This window comes from Acomys russatus, chromosome 20, assembly GCF_903995435.1.
Source record: "Acomys russatus chromosome 20, mAcoRus1.1, whole genome shotgun sequence".
In the NCBI taxonomy this organism is placed as follows: Eukaryota; Metazoa; Chordata; class Mammalia; order Rodentia; family Muridae; genus Acomys; species Acomys russatus.
Genome location: NC_067156.1, coordinates 78,413 through 101,072, shown reverse-complemented (window position 1 = coordinate 101,072; position 22,660 = coordinate 78,413).

Here is a 22,660-nt window from a genome sequence, read left to right as displayed (position 1 = left end):
TGGAAAAAGGATAGCATCTTCAACAAATGGTGCTGGTCTAACTGGAGGTCTATGTGTAAAAAAATGAAACTGGACCCATATTTGTCACCTTGCACAAAACTCAAATCCAAGTGGATTAAAGACCTCAACATAAAACCAGAGACACTAACTCACTTAGAAGAAAAAGTGGGAAAGAGCCTGGAACATATTGGCACAGGAGACAACTTCCTGAACAGAACACCAACGGCCCAGGCCTTAATGTCAACCATTAATAAATGGGACCTCATGAGGCTGAGAAGCTTCTGTAAGGCAGGAGACACTGTCAAGAGAACAAAGCGACAGCCTACAGACTGGGAAAAGATCTTCACCAACCCTACATCTGACAAAGGTCTAATATCCAAAATATATAAAGAACTCAAGAAATTAAACACCACCAAACCGAATAACCCAATTGAGAAATGGGGCTTGGAACTAAACAGAGAATTCTCAACAGAGGGGTATCAAATGGCTGAGAAACACTTAAAGAAATGCTCAACCTCCTTAGTCATCAGGGAAATGCAAATCAAAACAACTCTGAGATTCCATCTTACACCCATCAGAATGGCTAAGATCAAAAATTCAAGCGACACCACATGCTGGCGAGGATGTGGGGAGAGAGGAACACTCCTTCATTGCTGGTGGGAATGCAAACTAGTACAGCCACTTGGAAATCTATCTGGTGCTATCTCAGAAAAATGGGAATAGGGCTTCCTCAAGACCCAGCTATTCCACTCCTTGGAATATACCCAGAAGATGCTCCAGCACACAACAAGAAAATTTGCTCAACCATGTTCATAGCAGCCTTATTCATAATAGCCAGAACATGGAAACAGCCTAAATGTCCCTCAGTAGAAGAGTGGATAAAGAAACTGTGTTACATATACACTATGGAATACTACTCAGCTATTAAAAACAAGGAATTCCCAAAATTTGTGGATAAATGGATTGAGCTAGAAATGATCATAATGAGTGAGTTAACCCAGAAGCAGAAAGAATCAAATGGTATATACTCACTTATATCTGCATACTAGCCCAAGGGGCATGTCCCACGAAAGCCTTCACTTACCAGGAAACTGGGACAGAGGGGAAGGCATCCTATTGGGACTCTAAATGAGAGACGCATGGGAGAACAGCAAAATAAAAGGATCCAGAGGGTCCTAGAAATCTACAAGTAGAACAATATGATAGGCAGATTTGGGCCCAGGGGTCCCGCTCAAACTAAGGCACCAGCCAAGGACAATACAGGAGGTAAACTTTAAACCCCTTCCCAGATCTAGACAATGGTCAGAATATTCTCCACAGTTGAGTGGAGAGTGTGATACGACTTTCTCACATACTCTGGTGCCTCACATTTGACCATGTCCCCTGGAGGGGGAGACCTGGTGGCACTCAGAGGAAGGACAGCAAGTAGCCAAGAAGAGACTTGATACCCTATGAGAATATATAGGGGGACGTAATCCCCCTCAGGAACAGTCATAGGGGAGGGGAATAATGGGAAAATGGGGGGGGGGGGAGGAATGGGAGGATACAAGGGATGAGATAAACATTGAGATGTAACAAGAATAAATTAATAAAAAAAATAAATAAATAAAGAAAAAAAAAAAAGAAAAAAAAAATAGAGCCATATACACAAATGTATAGGTCAACAGAATCAAAATATGCCCTTGAATATGAGGCCAGGACTATAAAACTACTTGGAAAAAGTCTACCTGCTCATGTTGCCATTCAGGATACATTTACACAAAGCCTGCCTCTAAATGCAGTGCCCATGAGATGGCTCAGCTGGTGAGATGGCTCAGCTGGCTAGGGTAGGCTCAGTATCCAACCCAATACTTTGCATTCCATTCCTGGAGGCCGTGATGTAAAAGGAGAGAATAAAGTCCTGACAATTTTCCTCTGTGCACTGTGGCACACATGCACCCAAATAGCTCATCTGTGGAGTATGAGACTCAGATTCTGAGCTCAGAGTGAGTGAAGGCAGGTATACTTTATGGCAGGAACAACAGCAAATTCATGAGGAGCATGCTTTACAGTGGTGACTCCTGGCATCTGGCCTGGTGAATGCACAGGCTCCTCTCAACTGTTTTATGCACACCACTTATGTTTTTTCTTTGTTTTGCTGCCCTACCTGCCCTCTACTGTTGGTTCTGGTTCCTTAACAATTAGATTTGATTATGAATTTATTAAACAAAGATATCTTTCTTATAACCCAACTACCCTAAACAGGAGGGGAAGGAGGAAAATTAGCGTCTCCAGGCCTGCACACAGATCCTTTCCCCAATAGAAGCAGTCTGTGTTGCTCCTGGTCTCACCCTGCAGCCTTTTCTCTGCCTACTGCCTCTTCCAGTTGGTCTGCCCTGGTCTATCCTCAGGTTCCCTCCTCCCATTGATGGTCAATTTGCAATACAATTGCCCGGCTGGAGTCCCCTGTTCATTTCCTTAATTCCAGACACAGGGTGGCTCCTCTCAGTGTATCACAATGTTTATCTCAGTGGGGTATCCGTGGTGGTGTCTCTAAGGGTCAAAGCCGCTAAGACTGCTTTCACCTAGGGCTTAGTCATATTCCTTCCACACATCCCCCTTTCTTTTTAAAACATAATTAGGAACTATATATACAAATACACATATATACAGAATCATTGGGTATCAAATACATAACCCAGTCCTTTTGTATTTGTTAACCTTGGAGAAATATTCCATTATCCTCTCAAAGAGAGTCCTTTCCTATTCTCTAAAGTTTTCTGAAGTCTCTTCATTAGAAATTATAATTATCAATCTATAAATATATTTTTAATTTTTAAACTAAAGCTTATAGTAACACAGTGGCTATCTAGTCTTCAGTCCCATCAGAGACCCAAGAAAGAAATCCTATCTAATATAAAGGAAGTGTAAGAGTGTAACTTCCATACATGAATAGGAGAGAGAGCTGACCTTTTGGACAGTCACTGGATTCTTTCCATTGTTGGGCCTACAGGTTTCAACCCTGTCGGCCTCAAACATCCAATAAACTGCTTTGTGAAGCAGGAATCCTGAAGGACTGGCCCATCTAGTTTCTGCAAAGCTGGACAGTCAACTGCTCAGCATCACTCTTGATCATAGCAGACAGTCAGTCTGTCATCAGCAGTAAAGATAAGAGAAGTTCCTCAACCCAGTGACTATTCTGTCACCATCTCTTGATGCGGTTATCTTCATTGATGGGGGAGGATGTCTCTCTTTGTCAGAAAAGCCTTTTATCATTAAATGCCGTATTCTGTGGATCTCTGAAGTGTTTAAAGATCATCTCTCTATCTAGTCTTACAATTATCAATCTACTCATTTGAAGACATATACAAGAAACCAAATAAACCTATTCTGGGATTAAGTAATTTAGTATCTAGTAAGATACTACTAAGATTTATAGGTAACTAAATACCAACTTTTATCTCCTATCCTCCTGAACAGGTTATTAGTAGTTAATTTTCATAAGACATCATCTTTTCAAATGAGTTGCACATGAGTAATACATTAAGTAAATGTTGGACAAAATGATCTTAAGTTTCTACTAACACACAATATATAATTTAAGTTTTTATCAACATACAACATACAATACATAAAGCCAAAGTTGAGTAACAATATACAACTTGAGTTTTTACAAACATGAAGCTAAAGCTGAGTGAAATAGTCTTAAATTTCCATCGATCAACATAGTCTTAAATTTCCATCAATCTATAATACCAATATAAAATATGTGAGGCTAGTAGATTCAATAATCTATTTTTTAGTCTATAAATCTTTATCCTCCTCTCCTTCACTCTTTCCCCCTAATGTTTGATGGGATAGAAAGATAAGAGAGAAAGCAAGATAGAGGGTAAAAATATCTTTTTGGTACCCTTTGAAAAAACAGGATATTGGCCAAGTGCTGGAAAAGCTAGCTGTATCTGTTTCTGTCCAGTCCTTTTGGGATTGATCCTTTGGGCTAGCTCTTTTAATGCTAATATGTATGCAATTTCTTGAGGAAACAGTAGTGCCAGAGGCAGAGGTTCAGTCTTCAGTATTATCCTGTTTTTTGCTTTGAAAGTAAGCAAACTTTTGAAATTATTAGTATAGGTGTAAGACTCCTGGTGGCCTGAGTTCAGCCACCTTAACAATAGTATCATAGGCTGATAGCAAGAACAAACAAAGCAAGTTAACACTGTTAACTGAGCAAGAGCCCTCCACCTCACCCTGCCTGCTTGGAATTTGTTGCCTCTACCTCACCCTGCTCAGAATTTACCAGCCTCTGAGAAAAGGCCATGTCCATATATCTTACCTCAAACATCTGCCAGAATCAACTGCCCCCAGCTCCCAAAAGATCACCTTTGTTAGCCAATCATTGTTAGCCTACCACTGTTGCTGAGTTCTGCTTCTGTAAAGGATATTTAAACTCTCAGTTTTTGCAGGACAGGGTCCTCAACTCTCCTGAGCTTGGTGGACTCTGACGCTTCAGCTCAATAAAATTCCTTTGCTTTTGCCTTGACTCTGGACTCTGGCTTTCAATGGGTTTCCAGGGATAGACTCTCATGATCCAAGTCTAACATAGATATATCTGTACATATATAATTTCTCAAGAGAACAACAGTTGAGGTACCCCGCTCAATGTGGCAGAGGCAGTCCTTGAGGTTGAGCCACCCTGCCTGCTTGCCTTGTCTTCATTATTGTCCTCTTTTTGGCCTGAAAATAAGCAACTTTTGAAATTATTAGCATAGGTATATATATGGAACAAGCAAGTGTATAAATTATACAATGCTCCACTTGAACATACACCGACAGGCCAGAAGAGGGCATTAGATCTCCAATCTGTGTGAAAGAATGTCATGTTTTAAGGACCAGGGAGCTCTTAAGGTTCCCTTGCTAACTGGGAGTGGTGGCACACGCCTTCGCCTTCAATCCTAGCACTTGGGAGGCAAATCACTGTGAGTTCAGGGCCAGCCTGGTCTACAAAGTTAGTCCAGGACAGCCAAGGCAACACAGAAAGACCCTGTCTAGAAAAACCAACCAACCAAACAAACAAAAAGGTTCCCTTGCTTTACAAACACATTCATATCTTAGGTACTAAGAGGTTTTTCCTGGTCATATCTAATCTTTATAAATTTTGTCGGTAACCATATTTTTTTTCACTCCCTGTGGAGATATACACATTTCCATGACCACATCTCAAAACTATTGCAGGTTTCTATTTCATAGTTGACAAATCTTTATAGAATATTGGTTGTCCTGAAAGGGAAAATTTTTAGTTAGCATTAAAGCAACCAGAACAGCAGAGCTCTCAGCTCTCTAACTCATAAGTGCAGGTCAGCAGGTATGCTAGCCCAAGGTCCCAGATGATAAGTCACAAAGAATGCGGAGCTAAGAGACAGAGGCCTATTGAGTGTTCCAGGGACCGGCTGGCCGTAAAAGAGGGAGGGAACACAAGGACAAATTCCTGAGAGAAAGAGGTACCGGGCATGGTCGAGTGAGTAATGAGCCAAGACCCCTCATCCGATCTTATGGTGTTTGCTTAATCCCCACTTGAGGCCCACACACAATGTTCCAGGTTTGAGTTTAACCAGATGTGTCATTAGCTCAGATAAACATCTACCCTTGGGTTCTGAGAAGAACAGGAACCAAGGAATGTTCCGTGTGATTAAGTCTGACCTTACCCCAGATCTGCCTACTCAATTTGCTGATGTTCAAATGTTTGAAACAACCAATTGTGTGTGGCCATGCCAAAACTTCCTGCTACCCCCGACCTTTGACCATATAAACCCCAAACCCCTGAGCTTCTGGGTCGACCCCTTTATCTCCTGCGTGAGATATGTGTCGACCCGGAGCTCCGCCAATAAACTACCTCGTGCATTTACAGCAAGACAGTCGTTTGTGTGTCTTTGGGTGCGCGCCATCCTGAGGCTTGAGTGAGGGTCTCCCTTCAGGGGTCTTTCAGTCCCAGCTCCTCAGTCTTTTCTATAACCCAGTGTCTCTCAGCTGCGCCTGTCCCTTCATCACCAACATTAAGAAAATTTAAAGTAAAAAAAAAACTTTATTTAATCTATCCCTGGGGTCTTTACCCTTCTCTTTTGTTTAATAAGCATCTCTTTTAAGGTACGACTAACTTTTTTAACATACACCTGCCCTGTTGGATTGTGTGGTATACCAGTAATATGTTTAATATTATAATATGTAAAGAATATCTTCATCTTAAGGGACACATATGCAAGAGCATTATGTTTTTATTCATGGAGGTATTCCTATAATTGCCATTATTTCCAATAAATGAGTAATTACACAATCAGCCTTTTCAGAACTTAGGGCAGTTGTCCATTGAAATCCTGAATAGGCATTGATAGTATGATGTACGTATCTTAGTTTCCTAAATTCTGCAAAATGAAACACATCCATCTGCCAGATTTCATTCCTTTTTGTACTCCTAGGGTTAATTCCAGCAGGTAAAGGGTTTTGATTATACAAAGAACATGTAGGACGCCTATTAATTATTTCTTTGGCTTGTTTCCAAGTGATAGGGAACATTTATTCAAATCCTTACCGTTAACATGATGTTTTCATGAAATTTTGAGGCTTCAAGCACATTTCTTACTAATAATTGGTCAATTTCCTTATTTCTTTGTGCTAATGAACCTGGTAAACCTGTGTGAGATTGAATATGAGTAATACACAGGGACAACTTCTACTTCAGATGACCTGTTGCAGTTCTATAAATAATATAGTTAATTCAGATTTATTAGGAGTAAATCCAGGAGTTTCTATATGTAGAATGACTGTTTCTGCATATTGAGAGTCAGTGATTATATTAAGAGATTCAGGAAAATCTGACAGTACAGTAAGGATTACATATAGTTCTGATTTTTTAATGGAGGTAAATGGGCTTTTGATCACCTTAGTCATTGTATCAGACTTATAACCAGCTTATTTGCATCCATATAAAAGGTGGGTGCCCCTGGTATCAGTGTCCTCTTTACAATACGTGGAAGGATTGAATTAGTTCTTTATATAAATTGCATACATTTTCTTTTTGGGTACTTGTTATTAATTTCTCCCAAATAGTTATTACAAGCCCTTTGCCAATCTTCATTAATTACTCATAATGACATGATTTCAGAACTAGTGAGAGGCAGTACAATCTCCATCATGTCTGTTTCTGACAGATGATGCAATCTTATTCTTCCCTTTGTAATCAACTCAGAAAAAAATTTTTTTATGTAAGTCTTCAACTTTTTGCTTTGTTTATTTGCTAGGAGAACCCATTCCATAATTCTATCTTCCCTTTGCATAAGGAGCCCAGTAGGAGAATGTTTTGAAGTCAAAATAACCAGAGTGCAACCAAGTTTCAGATCAATTCTACCCACATAGGCCTTTTGCAGTTTTTGCTCTACTAAAATTAACTCCATTTCCACTTCAGCCATTAGACACCTTGGACTGTTTCTATTTGCTTCAACCTCTACCTTCAAATTTTCTAATTGTACTACCAATTTTGCAATCCTTTCCAGAACGATCGAATTTTCTGACCCTTCCAGTTTTCACATCTTTTTTTCTAATCTCTTTCTAATCTTTTTAGAAATGTTATACAGTAAAAAGACCAAGAAAACAACAAAAAAAAACCCAAAAGATTCCGTCTGGGTATAAAGCATGAAAGAACTTTGTAACAGCAGCTGTGATTTTACCAACACCCCCAAAGAGCATTACTATATCTTGAAAACCACCATCTTCCTCCATAATACTAGAAGTTAAGTTACCCTGTAAGGGCAAATTTAATGCCATATTCTATATGTAATGTATATTCTGCAATCAATGGTGTTCTGTATGAGAACTTGTCCTCTAGGTGACCCTTCTCCCTGCGTTCTGGGAATGACACCTGCCAGTAGTCCCTAAAAACTCCACCAGAGTGATTACATACAACTAGCTCCTAATGTTTCTCTGAGATAAAAAGACTTTCCCTCCAGACTCAGCCTCCACCCAACCTGCCTGAAGGTCAACATTCCTGTGACCTACAACTTCCCTGAAGATCCAGCCTCCACTCAACGTGCCTAAGGGTCAACTTCCTGTGACCCACATCCTCTGCTTCCCTTTATAAGCCCATTGCCTTTGAAGCTTGGAGTCATTCTCCTATCCTGCTGCATCAGGAAGGATTGTCATCTGATGCTCTGAGCCTGTAATAAAGGACCCTGTGTATGTTGCATTGGTATCGAGTCCTGGTGGTCTTTTTTGGAGGGGGTCTTGCAATCTGGGTGATCTCGATATAACAACCCATGATGCCCAAAGCACTTGTAGGCTCAATTTTCTTAACAATTATATTTTATTATGAATTTATCAAACTAGCGTACCTCCCTTATAAACCAACTAGCATAAACCTGAGGAAGAGAAGATTAAAGAACACAAAAATGAAACCTTCTGAGTATAAGTTCCGCAGGGCGAATCCCTTAGCGTCTCCAGGACTACACACAGATCCTCTCCCCGATAGAAGTAATCCATGCTGCTTGTGTTCTCACCTCTCTCTTGTCTCTCTGCCTGCCATCTCTCCCAGTCAGTTTGGAATCCCTGGTCTCTCCTCCAGTTCCCTCCTCCCATTAATGGTCAACACAATAGCTCAGCTGGAGTCCTGGTCCTTTTCCTTAATTCTGTACCCAGGATGGCTCCTCTCAGTCTATCACAATGTTTATCTCAGTGGGGTATCTGTGGTGTCTCTAAGGGACAAAGCCCGCCAAGATTGCATTCACCTGGGGCTCAGTCATATTCCTTCCACACTCTACCCCAGATCCACTGCTCCTTCATTTCCCTTCAGAAAACAGCAGGTACCAGGTGGTGGCAGCACACGCCTTTAATCCCAGCACTTGGGAAGCAGAGGCAGGCACACTTCTGTGAGTTTGAGGCTAACTTGGTCTATAGAGCAAATTCCAGGTCATCCAGGCCTACACAGAGAAACCTTGTCTCAAATAAACAAATAAATAAACAAATAAATAAAACAAACCATAAAGGGAAAGAAAGGAAGAAAAGAGCCGAAGAGTCTAAGAGCCTCCATATTAACCAAACATGGCAGAACAAGATGCAATAAGACTAGGCACAAACCCTCATATCAAAGCTGGATGAGGTAACCCAGTAGGAGGAAAAGGGTCCCAAGATCAGGCAGAAAAAGTCAGAGACACTGCACTCCCACTGTTAGGAGTGCCACAAAAACCTGGAGCTTAACTGGCTGGTTTTTTGAGTAGAGTCTCTACAGAGTCTCTGTAGTGTAGGCTAGCCTCCCTTGTGCTGGCTTGTGACATTACACTAGGTAGATTCTGAACAACTTTCTTTCTTTCTTTCTTTTTTTTTTTTTTTTTTGGTTTTTCGAGACAGGGTTTCTCTATGTAGCCTTGGCTGTCCTGGACTCACTTTGTAGACCAGGCTGGCCTCGAACTCATAGTGATCCACCTGCCTCTGCCTCCCGAGTGCTGGGATTAAAGGCGTGCGCCACCACACCCGGCCTGAACAACTTTCTTAAGGGTACTCTTACCTGACATTTTTAAATTTTAATTTACAGTGAAAGATATCAGCCTTTAAAGCTGTCTACAAGTACATTTTGTCAAGTTGCTATAAATAACATGGTTGCAACATTAATTAGTTAACTAGTAATCAAACAAGAAAAGTAAAACCAGCCGGATGTGGTGGCACATACCTTACATTCCAGCAAAGGTACATGGATCGCTGTGAGTTTGAGGCCAGCCTGGTCTACAAAGCGAGTCCAGGACAGCCAAGGATGCACAGAGAAATCCTGTCTGGAAAAACCAACCAACCAAACAAACAAACAAAAAAACCTCCAAAAAACAGAAAACAAAAAACAAGAAAAGTAAAACCTATGGTTGTCCCTGAGCTTCTGACCCTCCTGCCCTTAGCTCTCACATGCTGGGGGTGGAGGCTTGTGCCACCTCACTGGATTCATGCACTGCTGAGGCACAAACCCAAGGCTACTAGGCAAGCACTCTTACAACTGGGCAATATCTGCAGTCCTTTGAGAGTCTTAGAGTTAAGAAAACCTTCGAAATAACACAAGGCTCCACATAGGTTCATGTTGAAATTGTGAGGCACTAGTAAAACCGGGCATTGATAAAGGACAGAAAAATAGGTCCAATGAATTGATACATGGTCTTGGCAGGGATAGGAACAAGAATGCACAGAGTCCTATCAGTACACCAGAGAAGGTAGTAGACACAGACGTTAATGAGCAGAAAGGAGGGTAAGGACTGTATGAGCTGTGGAGGCCAGTGAAGAATGCAGTGAACTTTAGAGCCAGAGCTAGAGATAAGCGTTACATCTAGCACAACCTGCAAGCCTATGAGGCCAGCCCTAAGGCTAATCACTGCCCATGCCACAGGTGCCATGGCTCTTCTTTCTGTGTCTGAAAGCACACTCCGGTTTTTCAGTGCTCATTAAGTGTAACAGGGCATTATTTAAACCAGGCTTAGTGGGTGACATCTATAATCCCAGCATCCAGGAGTCTGGAGTATCAAGTTCAAGATCAGTTTAGGCTACATAGTAAGTTTCAGGGCAGGCTATGTGGTAGAGTGGAATCCTGTCTCAAAAATAAAATAAGCAATGGGCCATCAAAATGGCTCAGTGGTTAAAGATGTTTGCTTGCAACCCTGACCACCTGATCATTGGAAAGGATGAAAAAGAAAGAACCAGCTTTCATAAGTTGTCCCTTGAGTTCCACACATGCTCTGTGACATGGGTGTATGTCACACACACATACACACTAATAAGAATAAAATAAAAGACTTAGAACATAAGCGAGGGTATAAGGGCAGCTGTCATAGGCTCACAGGCCACATTGGTGGGAACTCTGGCTTCTATGGTTCCTCTCTCTAAGTGCCTGTCTTTTCCAAATTCTTTATAGCAAAGAGTGTGCAGTTTAATAATTCTGTGTACTAGCCAGGTGCAGTGGCACACACCAGCAATCATAGCATTTGAGGAGTCAGAGGGGGGCAGACAGCTGTGAATTCAAGGCCAGACTGATCTACAAAGTGAGTCCAGGATAGCCAATGCTATCCCGTCTTGAAAAATAAAAAGCAAAAGCCAGAAAAAAAAAAAAAAAAACCAAACCAAAACAATAACAACAAAACCCCCAAACCAAAAGAATATTATATTAATTATATTATAATTATATAATTATTATATATTATTATATTAATATGATGTCACATGATATATTATAATAATTTATTATTATTGTTGTTGTTGTTATTATTGTTATTATTATTATTATTATTATTATTATTATTATTATTATTATTATTGGTATTGCCCGAGAAGTCCCATCCAGGCCATCTACCCAGCCACACTTGGGCTTTATACTTCTCTCTGAGGTATTTAGGCTAAAACCTTGTCCTTTAAGACTTCCTTGGACAGCCGGGTGTGGTGGCAGATGCCTTTAATCCCAGCACTCAGGAGGCAGAGGCAGGCAGATCTCTGTGAGTTCAAGGCCAACCTGGTCTATAAAGTGAGTCTAGGACAGCCAAGGCTACACAAAGAAACCATGTCTTGAAAAACTTAAAAAAAAAAAAAAAAAAAAAAGGACTTCCTTGAATGGAAGGCACAAAAGTGCATGGTACAGGGTCATAAAGTGAGCATTTATATTCCCCTCAGTGCTGATATGGGAGCCCAGAGTTCCTTGTTCACCTTGAAAGTGTTCCTGCCCATTGAGCTATTCCCTCAGGGTGCATCTTACTTTCTTGATTTAATGCTGTCTCTTTTTAGCTGTGTGTTTGGCTGAGTTGCAGATATTTCTAGGTTTTCAGTGACCTTGTATATTCCATAAGTTTGGACAATCTCAGCTTTTGAGTCTTTTCCTGAAAAGGAAGAGAAAATCTAAGCACATTGAAGAAAAAAAAAGGTGTTGAGGGAAGATAGCATAAGGAAAAAGGAAGGAGTATTTTTAGGAGACAAAGATTTTGCTCACTGATATAAACAATGAAATACCCAGGGAGAATGAATCATGTCCAGGAAACCAGAAAACACAAGACAAGTACTAATATTCAGGAATTGAAATAATTAGCTACAAAGCATGTTGGGGTGGTAGGCTGGGGAATTGGGAATTGAAGTATGTTCAAGGCCAAGTTCTTTGTTTCATGTAATATGAAAAAAAAAAAAAAAAAAAAAAAAAAAAGAAAAAGAAAAAAAGAAAGAAAGAAAAGAAAAGACTGGATTGGGATACAGATTCTAGTTTTAAACTTCTAAGAGGTATTATTAACAATTGGAAAAAAATTGTTTTCAATTTTATGTTGTCGTTTGTTGGCAGTGGTTAGTGTTCCTTATAAATATCACTTTTATCCTATTTATGGAATGGCATTATGTCATGTGATGTTTAAGGAGGGGAGGTGAAGAAAATGCATATAGAGAAGGTCTGAGCCTGAATAAGAGCTAGAAAGTGGGGGGAAGTTAAATTCCTCTCTTTGGGGCTGGAGAGATAGCTCAGAGGCTAAGAGCACTGGCTGCTCTTCCAAAGGTCCTGAGTTCAATTCCCAGCAGTCACATGGTGGTTCATAACCATCTTTAATGTGATCTGGTACCCTCTTCTGGCCTGTGAGTGTACATGCAGGTAGAACACTGTGTACATAATAAACAAGTCTTTTAATAAAATAAATTCCTTTTTTCTTCTCTTTAGAACTGATGGTAGAAAATCTTTTGGATGGCTTTTTCTTTCTTTCTTTTTTTTTTTTGAGACAGGGTTTCTCTGTGTAACAGCCATGACTATCCTGGAATTTGTCTTGTAGACCAGGCTGGCCTTAAACTCACAGAGATCCACGTGCCTCTGGCTCCTGAGTGCTAGTATTAAAGGCATGTGCCACCATGCGCTGTGGCTGATCTTATTAACACATTATTACTTTTGCCTCACTTTTAGATGTTCATTAGTAGTTCAAGTATTTCAGATAGCATTTTAACTTCTGATTTAATACCAAGTAGTTTCATTCAAACCACAAGTTCATACTGATGATACATAAACAGAATGTAGTGTGGAGCTAAGCTTTGAAGCCAGAGTGGTTGGGTGCAGGTCCCCTATCCCCCTTTCTGGACTACCCTAGCCATGGCATGGGCTACTCTAAGCATGTTATTGGATGCATCTTCTTCTTCTTTTTTTTTTTAATTTTTTAATTAAAAAAATTTTTAATGCATTTATTTTATTACACATGTATAAAACAAACTATATACAGCAAGGAGAACCATGTGACAATCATGAGAATTATAAGTTCTATAAATGTTACATTCACAATGGTTTGGCAATTTGTATTTGTCTAGCTTGAAATAAAGGTCTTTTGTGTCTTGTTGGGTCTAAATTTCTGAAGGAAATTCAATATCTATCCTATCTCAACTCTAATAACTTAACTTCTTTATCTTGATCTAAAATGATCTTATGCCCTTACCAACTAAACTTGATTGTAAAACTATACTATCTGGTCTTCAATGCCCCTCAGAGACTTGAGAAAGAATAAAACTTAAATTCCTGAGTGAAGCAGAAATGCATCTTCTTTATAATAAGAATTGATATAACGACTAAATGAGGCAAATCATAGAAAACACTTAACAGTGTTGATATACAGTAGGAGCTTTACAAACACCAACAATTCTTCCTCCTCACCTAAGGAGGCATAGCAAGTTTGTGACTTAAATGGTCTGAACTGTTTGTTTGACACCCAGCAAATGACAGTTCTGTTTAAAGGGAATTAAAGTATTGGTGTTGTTTTGAGGCAAGATCTCACATGTTCCACACTGGTCTGGAAGTGATGTAGCTGAGGATTACTTTGAACTCTGTGTCTTTCTTTTGAGTGCTGGATTATAGGTATGCCACATCACACTTGGCTTATGTGGTGTTGGGGATTGACCTAGGGCTTCGTGGTGCTAGGTAAACACTCCACCAGGGGAGCCATTTCCCCAAGCCCTAACAGGTGGTTTATTCAGAGCTTACTCTAAGTGACCATGGACCTGGAAGTGTAGAGCAGGGCTGTGGTGGTTTTCATGCGAATCTCCCTTAGTCTCAGACATTTGACTATTTGATTCCTAGTTGGTGGTGCTGTTTGTGCAGTTTACGAGTTCCAACCTTGCTGAAGGAGTTTGTCCTTAGGGGCAGGCTTTGATAGCTCACTCTGTCTGCTTTCTGTAGGTGTGTAAAGATGTGGCCACTGAGCTTCTTCCTTTGGCTGCCTGCCACCAGGACTCCTCTTCCATCTTACTTTTGGTCATGACATTTTATCACAGCAACAGAAAAGTAACTAATACAGGTGCTAAGCCTGCTTTCACACTCATCCCAGCTGGAGCACAGAACCTATCTGTGCTCCCTGTAGGTGTGCACACTATGATAAACCCATGCTGCTTGCTGCACTGTAGTGCCAACATCTTTTTGTTTGCATTTCCTCTTTGTTCTGTGTGACCTGAGGACATCATTGTAGTGCCTGGGATATGTCAAGCACATACCACCTACAGACACAAAGAATAGAAATGATCTTATTTAAAGTACCTTTTCTCTCAAGGTTTGTATCATCTTGGCTTTCTGTTTTAGATCAGAACCAATTCTTTCAGAAGTACTCTCTGAAGACTTCAGCAAAGATTTTCTCATTTTCTAATATTCTAAACAGCATCGGGTAAAACTCCCTGGCCTAGAATGGTGGCTGGAGATTATATTTCTGAATACCACTGGGCACAGCAATATAGGCTGATAATCCCAGCATGCAGGAGGTTAAGTTAGGAGGATTGTTGCAAGGTCAAAAGGCTGAGCCAGGAGACCTGCCACAAGTTTGTGCCAGCCTGGATTACAAAGTAGGATTCTCTCTCAAAGGTGTGTATGTGGTGGGGGGCGATACATATACCTGCATTTGTTGGATATTTAAATTAAAGTTGAGATAGGTCAAAAGTAAATGGATGTTGTGGTGGTTTGAATAGGTATGTCCCCCCCTATATACTCATGTGCTTGAATGCTTGGCCCATAGGAAGTGGGACCATTAGGAAATGTGGCCTTGTTGGAGGAAGTGTGTTACTGGAAGGATGGGTTTTGAGGTCTCTTATGCTCCAGCTATACCCAGAGTGACATCCAGTCTCCTTCTGCTGCCTGCGGATCAAGATGTAGAACTCTTAGCTTCTTCTCATGTCTGTCTGCATGCTGCTGCTGTGGTTCTACCCTGATGATAATAGACTAAAACTCTGAAACTGTAAGGCAGCCCCAGTGTTTTCTTTTATAAGAGTTGCCTTGGTCATGGTATCTGTCACAGCAATAAAATCTTAGTTAAGACAGATGTGTAAAGATAATCATAGTACCCAGAATACCCATGCGCAAGGCTGCCTGGGAGTGATGCACTTTCAGTTCTGCCTTGAAATGTTGTTGCTTTATTTCCATGCTTGATGTAGCACATTCTGTCTGGTCCTGATCTATGAAGCTGAAATTAGGGGAAACAAATGGACCCCTACCAGTGGTCTGGTGCCAAGGTGTTGGGAGGACTGGTTTCAGACCTGTGTTGAGATGTGAAGCTAAAGACCAGACATTCCTGGAGGGTGGCTGCAGATGCAAACATGTGGAAAATACACTGGTAAGGTTGGGCCTCCTCTGTGTCACTTTTCACACTGATGGGAAGCTGATATGAGAATAGACTCACAAACACACAGTAGGGAGCCATTTATAAATGACGTTTTGCCACACTGCTTCATAAACTTAAATACCATTTGAATAATACGTGGTACCATGGAATTAAGGGTCTTCATTTCAGATTGTCTTCTATTTATAAAGCCCAGCCAAGAGGAGAAATAAATTTTTGCTTCTGCTCAAAACTGTATAACAGACCCTGTCCCCCAAGCATCTATTTAAAATACAGATTTCCTGGGACGCTGCACTGTGGTTCGAACTGTCCTCATGACTGGATTTTACAGACTCAACATTCTACTTCAATAATCATGTGCTGTCCTACTCTCTGTCACCCTTTGCCCTAGACATGCCAGCTAACCATTATATGTGGCCAAATGTAGGACTTGATTATGCTAAATCAACATTCTAACACTGGTCTGCATCCCAGCCTATTTACTTGTTTATTTATTCAAATTTTGAGACAAAAACCTCTGTGCTGCATAGTTTTTATGCATCTGAGAGAAAAGAACCTCAACTAAGAAAAATGCCTTCATAGAGGATTGTGCTGTATGCAAACATGTAGGGCATTTCTCATTTAATGACTGGTGTGGGAGGACTAAATCCATTGTGGGTGGAACCATCCCTGGGCTGGTGGTTCTGAGTTCTGTAAGAAAGCAGGCCAAGCAAGCCATGACGAACAAGCCAGCAATCAGCGCCCCTCCATGGCCTCTGCATCAGCTCCTGCCTCCTGATGAACAGTGATGGGGAAGTGTAAATCAAATATTCTTTCCTCCCCAAGTTGCTTTTGACCATGGTGTTTCATCACAGCCATAGTAAACCTAAGATAGTCTCACTAAATTTCTCAGGCTGACCTTGAAGTTGCCACATAGTTCAGGCAGACCTTGACTTTGTGATCCTTTTGTCTCAGCCTTTCAGCATCTCAGTAGCTGAGATGACAAGTCTGAACTACCAGGCCCTCCTCAACCATCCTTTCTTCCATGTCACAGCACACATGCCCTTCCTCCTGAAAACCTCCCTAATTCTACAGCCTCAGCTGCCCTCTCCTCCCTTGTAATCCCCCCACTTCCTGTGGTGTATTTGGTGCTGAGTGTATAGAGGGAGACAAGTCCCTCGCTGTAGCTAGATACCATTCTTCCATTACTGCAATTTACCTTTCTCATGGAAAAATGGGAATGTAATTTCCATAGAGACTACAACAATTTTGGTAAACTGCTTTATACTTGAGAAAGACTGCCAAGAATGAGTTTTGTGAACTTGTGTAGCATTTTGCCATTGAGAGTGTGTGCACAACCACATTCCAGGACTTGGGAAGTTGAGACAGAAGAATCATTAATTTATGTTGGCTTGAGTCAAGAAAACCCTGTGTCAAAAAATGCAAACAAAAAAAACCAAACCTGTCTTGAAAAACCAAAAACCCAAAACCAACCACAACAAAATTCCTTCATTGGAGCATGTTCTGAGCAGAAAGCAATAATCAAGGTTCCAACTTATCCACTTTATTTCAATGTTTTCTTTCTTTCTTTCTTTCCTTCTTTCTTTCTTTCTTTCTTTCTTTCTTTCTTTCTTTCTTTCTTTCTTTCTAGGATATTGAAAGATGCATATTCTTCATTGCAATCACAATGTCAATGTGTGGGACACAGTGCTGTTTTAGGGATAGAAGAAATGAAGTGCTTATACCATGTCTTGATTAATTGGAAAACACTTCTAGTCCCTTTACCTTTTTTAATACGCTCCACTTCTCTCTTTTCTATTTGAACTGGCATGGAAATGTGGTATTTCTGCCAAATGAATGAGTATGTTGAAATGAGAAATTTAAAAATTTTCCCCCAGCCAGAAAAGTACAGTGTTGATCTGCAGAAAAATTAATGCCGAGATGTGTCCTCATGGGCCCTATCACAAGAAAAGCATGGAGAATGTGCTGGGGGTAAGGTGGAATTCAGCATGAGGGAATGGATTGCCTGACAGCTTCAATAAATGTACTTATTGAAAACATGTCAAAATAATTGGCTTTTCAAATGAAGCAAGTGCAGGACTGGGACCCTGACAATACAGCAAGTTCTAAGCCTGTTCTAATTTATACAGTTAGCAGAAGACATAGGGAGAGATATTACATAGTGTAATCAAAACACACACATACACACGAGAGAGAGAGAGAGAGAGAGAGAGAGAGAGAGAGAGAGAGAGAGAGAGAGAGAGAGAGAGAGAGAGAGAAAGGAGTAAATAAAACACACAATACCATATAAAGAGATAGCTCAGACTGAGGGTGTAGATTAGTTGCTAGGCTGCTTGCCTAGCATGCAGAAAGTGTTGGTTTTGATCTCCATCACCTTATAAACCAGGTGTGGTGGCACATACCTGCAATCCCAGCACTTGGGAAATGGGAGCAGGGAGATCAGAAGTTCAAGGTCATCCTCAGCTACACAGTAATTTCCAGGAAATCCTGACTTAAAAAAAGAAAAAGGAGCAAAGAACAAACCCAAAACCTTTGTGGCCAGTAAGATCTCACACCATCACATCAGGTAAAGGAACTCACCACCAAGCCTGATGACTCTAGTTTGACATGGTAGGAAAGAATCAACTCCCCTAAATGTCCTTTGACAAGTGTTAAGGTATGCATGTGCCCCTCACCACAAATAAATTAATATAATTTACAAATCAAGCAAAATTTGGAAGTTTTGTGGATCATAGTGCAATCCTGGCTCTTGGGAAACTAAAGGGGTAAAAGGCAGGAAAATATCAGGCTTTGTCTGCTTGGTGCTCAACGTGAGCTCATGGTGAAGATTCTAGATAGTATTATGTTGACAGTTAAAACAAACCATCACGTGGACACAGCTAGAGATCAGGGATCATGAGCTAGACAGTCTGGCCAGTGAATCAGTTGTTTTTGTTGTTGTTTGTTTTGTTTTATTGGTTTTTAGAGACTAGAGTTCACATAGGCCAGGCTGGTGTCAAAATGCCAGCCTCTGCCTCTCAAGCACTGGGATTATAGGAGTACATCACCATGCCTGGATGGGTCTAGTTATTTTTCTAAAAACTAGTTTTCATGGAGAGATGCCTCAGTAGTTAAGAGCACTGTCTGCTCTTCTAGAGGACTCCAGTTCAGTTCCCAGCACCCACATGGTAGCTTGCAACTGTCTCTTATAACTCCATTTCCAAGGGACCTGACACCTTCACACTAGTGCACATAAAATAAAATTATTTTTTTTAAAAAAGAAAGTGATGGATAGTCAAATGGCATGGAAATGAATAAAAAACATGCCTTTAATCCCAGCACAGACAGAGGCAGACAGATCACTGTGAGTTTGAGGCCAGTTTGGTCTACAAAGTAAGTCCAGGACAATCAAGGCTACACAGAGAAACCCTGTCTTAGAAAACAACAACAGCAACAACAGCAAAACCTCCAAAACAAACAAAAAAGAAATCACAATGGTCAATGCTGGAATTTTTACAGAAAGACAGGGTAACATTGGATTATAACACAAATTATAAAATAAATACATATAAATTGATGTTAATATAATTTTCTTTCTTTCTTTCTTTCTTTCTTTCTTTCTTTCTTTCTTTCTTTCTTGCTAGTCTTGTATAGTCTAGGCTAGCATAATTTGCTATGCTGCTGAAGCTGGCTTTGACCTTCTTATCTTCCTGCCTCTACCTGTCAAGTGCTTAGATTAGAGGCACAGGCCACCTCATCCATTAACTAGCTTTCTTTGTAGATTTTCAAACACTATGCAGATACCCTTTGTTGTTGTTGGTTGGTTTTTTGTTGTTGTTGTTTTGTTTTGGTTTGGTTTGGTTTTTCGAGACAGGGTCTCTCTGTGTAGCCTTGCTGTCCTAGACTTGCTTTATAGACCAGGCTGGCCTGGAACTCACAGTGATCCACCTGCCTCTGCCTCCCGAGTGCTGGGATTAAAGGCGTGCACCACCACTCCCAGCCCCCTTTGTTGTTTGTTTGTTTGTTGTTGTGTGTCATATAGTCCGGGCTGGTCTTGAACTCTGGATCCTCTTGCCTCTGCTCTCATAATGTTGGGAGTGCAGACTGGCACCACTGTGCCTGGTATGAACAGATAAGTCCTCTCCAGAATTCTAAACCATTCTCCTCTGCCATGAGAAGGGCTAGACATAGGCATTCGAGTCCAAAGAGCAGGTTAGAGAAAGGAAAGGATAGTGGCTTTCCTATAGTGGGACAGCCTGTCCCACCTTCAGTGTGCGGCTATTGATGTCTCACACCTGCTGAGGAGACTAGCATGCAGTCTCTGTGGGATCTTATGGGAACAGAACGCTAGGCTCATGATTAGAGAAATATCAGACAAACAGATGTAAGGACATTTTACAGGCAATTTGGCTACCACTTTTCAAGACTTATAAAAATCAAGAAAACTTGAGAAACCATAACAAGTCAGAGCAGACAAAAGCAAACATAACAAGTAAATGCAACTATGAAGCTCCTGGTGGGCAGAAGAGGGCACATAACAGAAATAAAACACTGAAATATAAATACATCTAGAATTTGCTTAGCAACAATCTACCAGTGTCAACTCCTTGCTTCCAACATGACTCTATCTTATAAAATATTAACAAAGGGAAGAGCTGCGTGAGCAGGAGACTCAATTCTGTATTTTCATTATAGTTTTGTTTGTAGCTCAGGCTGAACCTACACATCTGAGTCTATCTGCAAACTCTAAATGCTCCTGCCTCAGATTCCCAGTGCATTGTCTCTCCCAAATTTCTCAGCAGTGTCTTTTCTTTTGGTTTTTTGAGACAGGGTTTCTCTGTGTAGCCTTGGCTGTCCTAGACTCTAGACTCGCTTTGTAGACCAGGCTGTCCTCTGCCTCCTCAAGTTCTTATTTCTGAGACAGACTTTGCCCTGTAGCTCAGGCTGAGGCAGATATGAGTCAATACTGAATTTAAAAACTCTAAAATTAATATTATCAATAACTGCATGAAGATTAAAAACAGTTTAAGTAAATCCTACCTATTCTATTCTGAGCTGAGGTATAGATATTGTCTCAACAAAGGAAAAAAAAGTGGGAACTGGAGAGATGGCTCTCAGCAGTTAAGAGTGCATACTGCTTTTGCAGAAGACCTAGTTTTAGTTGCCAGCGCCATGTTGTGTGTCTCCCAACCACCTACAACTCAAGCTCCAGAGAAGCCAATGCCTCTGTTAACTGTGATGTTACAGAATTGACTTGCTTTTCTGAACCTCAGTTTTTTATTCATAAAATGAGGATATCGATGCTATCAGTATAGAGATCAAATCAATACCATTTGTGTTCAGGGCCTGAGAACTTGATACCCCCTGCCCTGGAGTTTCCAGGGAGAGCCACAAACACACAGCTAGCAACTGTTCCTAGGAGCTTGCACTTGGGGCCAAACAATTAGAGCTATAGGTCACAGTGACCAAAACAAACCAAAAGATTCCCTCCTGTGGTCTAGCCCTGGTCCCCTAGCCAATCAGCTTAAAGAACAACTTTCCTGTATTCCTCTAACCTATCACGTAACAGCAAGGCTTAGAAATGGCTTGAAGCCTGGCATGGTGGTGCATGCCTTTAATACCAGCACTCAGGAAGCAGAGGCAGGGGGATCACTGTGAGTTTGAGGCCAGCTTGGTCTACAAAGTGAGTCCAGGACAGCCAAGCCTAACACAGAGAGACTCTGTCTCAAAAATAAAACAAAGCAAAGCAAAACAAAACACAGAAATGCTTGGAAACCCTCTGCCTGCAGTTTTTTTCTTTAAAAACCCTGCTCCCTTAGCACTAGGTGCCGCCATCTTCACTCCTCATGAGGGGGCTGATGGCTTAAGTTCTGAGCTTGAAATAAACAAGACCCTGTGTGATTTGCCTCTGGCTGATTCCTGGTGGTCTTTGGGGGTTTCAGAACTTGGGCATTACAATGCTATCAGAATTCAGACTCGCATTAGCCAAGGGCTAGCAGGAATGAGAAAAGCCTCCACTAGCATCCACATAAAAGCTCAGAACCAGCCGGGCATGGTGATGCACATCTTTAATCCCAGCACTTGGGTGGCAGAGACATGCAGATCACTGTAAGTTTGAGGCCAGTCTGGTCTACATAGTGAGTCCAGGACAGCCAAGACTACACTGAGAAATCCTGTCTTGAAAAGCCAGCCCCCACCCTGAAAAAAAAAAGCTAACAACAATCTCTAACTCTGGTTCCAGAGGATCTGATGCCTTTTTCTTACCTCCACAGACACCCACACAGTGGACATACATAAAATTAAAAAAAATATATATATATATTTTAAAACAATGAAACCAAGTGTGGTGGTGCATGGCTGTAATCCCAGCACTCAGGAGGCAGAAGCAGGTGGATCTCTGTAAATTCAAGGCCAGCCTGGTCTACAAAGCAAGTCCAGGACAGTCAAGATTATACAGAGAAACCTTGTCTCAAAAAAACAAAATTAAAAAAAAAAAAAGAAAGAAAGAAACAAACAAAAGACATTGAAAAGAAAGCTGGAAGCTGGGCGTGGTGGCACACACCTTTAATCCCAGCACTCAGGAGGCAGAGGCAGAGGCAGAGGCAGAGGCAGAGGCAGGTGGATCTCTGAGTTCGAGGCTAGCCCTGGTCTACAAAGTGAGTCCAGGACAGGCAAGGCTACACAGAGAAACCCTGCCTCGAAAACCAAAACCAAACAAAACAAAACAAAAAACCCCGAAAAGAAAGGTAGAAGTGACAATGCACCCCCCCCCAAAAAAAAGAAAGAAGGAAGGAAGGAAAGAAAAAAGAAAGAAACAGAGGAAGAAAGAGAGAAAAGTGTTGAAGAGATAGCTCAGGGTTAAGAGAGACTGGCTGCTCTTCCAGAGGATTCAGGTTCAATCCCCAGCTCCCACATGGCAGCTCACCACTGTTGGGAACTCCTGTTCCAGGGAATCCAATACTCTTATAAGATGTGCATGCTGTCAAAACCAATGTACATGAAATAAACATGAATAATTTATAAAGTTACAGTTTTCAAAAGAAGATCAAATTATTCCAGGGCTTGAAAGATGGCTCAGTGGTTAAGAGCACACA